We start from the raw sequence: 2736 nt of genomic DNA, 5'->3' as shown, positions 1-2736 counted from the left end.
GTGGCTATAAATAGGAGGGCCCCATGCCTCATTTCCTTCATGCCAACTTGCCTTGCCTTCGGATTCTGAGGTCGCGCCTTCATCTAGCTACTTGAGCTCTTCTTCTGTTCACACCGTCTTTCCTATTCAACTTTCCTTGGTGAGTCTTATCACTTTGTCATTATTTCTAGGTACCCGTACAATAACTTTCCCCGGGGCAGTGACCAAGATGACACCCCCTCGAGCACAAGGGGAGCTTGGGGGTAGGCCCCGGAGGCTCGTGAGGCCTCCAGCGAGACAGCTTCTACCTCCTGGGGTAGGGAGCCGGACAGCTTTAGTCCTTCCTCTATGTTGATGGAGAGACTTAGGACCTTGGTTCTTCAGTTTAACCTTCCCAGAGACCTCGTCTACAATCTCCCTTTCGGTGACTATCCTTGGGAGCACGGTCCCCACGAGATAGCGATCTTCTAGGAACAGCTCATCGCTGGCCTTCGTCTTCCTCTGCATCCTCTGATAGTGGAGGTTTTGAACCACTTCAATGTTACTATTGACCAGCTTCACCGATAGTTGGGACTATCTCTTTAGTTTATGAATGCTTCTCCTAGAGCACCTCTAGAAAGGCGTTCCTATTATTTTTCTCCCCGTTTCAGCTTCAAGCTCTTGCACGAGCTACCGAACAGGTTCCTGACCTAGAAGCGGGACTATTTTGTAGTCCGCAACCCTGAAGGGTGGCCCTTCCCAACTCACTGGAGGGCCGCCATCCAGGATTTGGGTGTTGACTTGGATTCCAAAGTTTGAGAAACGCTGTAATCCTAGGCAGCAGTTGGCTTCCATTGGTCGGACTACTTGACCAAGGACAAGCTCGCTCAAGCCGGCCTGAGCCCTGGTAGGTTGCGTAATGCCTTGTAAAAAAAGTTTTTTATTTTTATTTACTAGACTAATGGATTGTGATTTTTTGGAAACTATCCTGTCTGGTGTAGATGCACACCGCCTTCTGTCCAGCAACCAGAAGCGTAGGGCGAAGAGGTCGTGCCCTGGCCGCTTCCACTTCCGGGAGTACTGAGTTCGGGGCTGCTGATCCAGCCTTTGTTTCTCCACCACCTGAGGTCCCACCGGTCCCGTTCGATGGAGTAGCCACAAAAGGTGGCGCAGAAGAGCCCGAGCTCCCGGCACAAGGGTTGTTCCCTCCGCCTGAGCAGTCACACCCTTTCCCTTTCCCGCGGTTTCCCACCCGCTGGTGGGAAAGCGTCACTGACTTCACCGTGGCTTCGCGAAGGAGCCGAAAGGCGGTCTCCCACAAGGAGGTCGCTAGCTGGGGAGGGATGGACCCCAAGCAGCTCACCAGGCTAGCCTTCGCTCACTACATGGTGGTAAGTGACTACCTTTTTTTTTTTCTTCTTTTCCTTTCTTCTCCTTTTTTTTTGACCTCGGCCTTTTGTTGGCAGGTGAACTCTGCTATCCACGCCATGGCCCTCCAGACCAACATTCACTCCGGCGATGCTCTCGCTCAGAGGTCAACCGTGCAAAAGCTCCAACGTGAGCTCGATCAGGCCCGAGGTGAGGTCCTTCAGGCTCAAAAGGGGAGCGAGGCCCAGGAGCTGCTTGTCCAGGACCAAGAGGCACATATCGCCCGACTATCTGAGGAGAGAGCTCGCTAACGGGAGGAGTCATCGAAGGTGGTAAAGGAGAGAGAGCTTCTTCGTCAGCATGTCCGGGACTTGGAGTCCATGCTTCAGGATTGGACTCCAAACTTCGACACCATGGTGGAGGCTGAGCGAGCCAAGGCGGTGTGGGACTTCAAGGACTACCAGGAGTACCATGAACTCTAGGTGGAGTATGGCTCGAGCTCCTTCCATTTTGGATTTAAACTCTTCCGCTGAGTGGTCCGAAAGAAGTTCTCTAGGTTCAACCTCAATGGTATAACAATGAAGGGTCTGGATCCAAGGACGACAGACCTAGCGGAGGAGGAGGAGCCTGACTCTCCGGAGAATGATGAGGATATGGAGGCGGTGGATCCCTGAGGCCGGTTGCTGCTCTTCTGTTTTCTTTTTCTGAATGGATTCTGGTGGTTCCTGGGTGTTAGAACCCGGTTTTAAATATCTCTTTTTTGAAGAACTCTCTTGGGCGGTTGGGCCCCACTTTTTATTTGCTTTTTGTTGAACTTTTCCCGAGCTGTTAAGCCCAGTTTTTTGTTTACAGTAATGAAATGTCTTATCTTTCTCTGCTAAGTGTTGTGTGCTCTTTACTTTCTGCCGAAGCAATTTTATCACTCGAGCTATTACAGCTACATGTACGGAGTAGGATCTTTCAGTAGTTTTACCCCGAGCTGTTCCTTATCGAGTTCAACTAGTATACCGAGGTGATCTATGCTTCATAGGTCTCATTCCCGAGCTGCCTACGCCTTTGGTATTAGTACTTAGCCATTGTCGATGAAATGGTTAGGTCTTTTACAGTGTCGAGGTCTTAGTTAGCTCGGCGTTTTAGCCCTTAGGCTGAGGGAGTGACTCATAGTCTACTCAGTAGTTTGCCCATGCCATAGAGGCGATTGGGTCTTATCGCGCTGAGGTCTGTGTTAGCTCGGAATTTTGGCCCTTAGGCTCTAAGAGTGACTCGTGGTCTACTTAATAGTTCGCCCATGCGATGGAGGCAACTGGGTCTTATCGCGTTGAGGTCTGTGTGGCATTTTGGCCCTTAGGCTCTGAGAGTGACTCGTGGTCTACTCAGTAATTCGCTCATGCCATGGAGGCGACTGAGTTT

This window comes from Nelumbo lutea, chromosome 3 (assembly GCF_056320005.1).
Source record: "Nelumbo lutea isolate HS-2025 chromosome 3, American lotus-T2T, whole genome shotgun sequence".
In the NCBI taxonomy this organism is placed as follows: Eukaryota; Viridiplantae; Streptophyta; class Magnoliopsida; order Proteales; family Nelumbonaceae; genus Nelumbo; species Nelumbo lutea.
The sequence above is the reverse complement of the archived record's forward strand: the minus strand, read 5'-3'. Positions refer to the sequence as shown.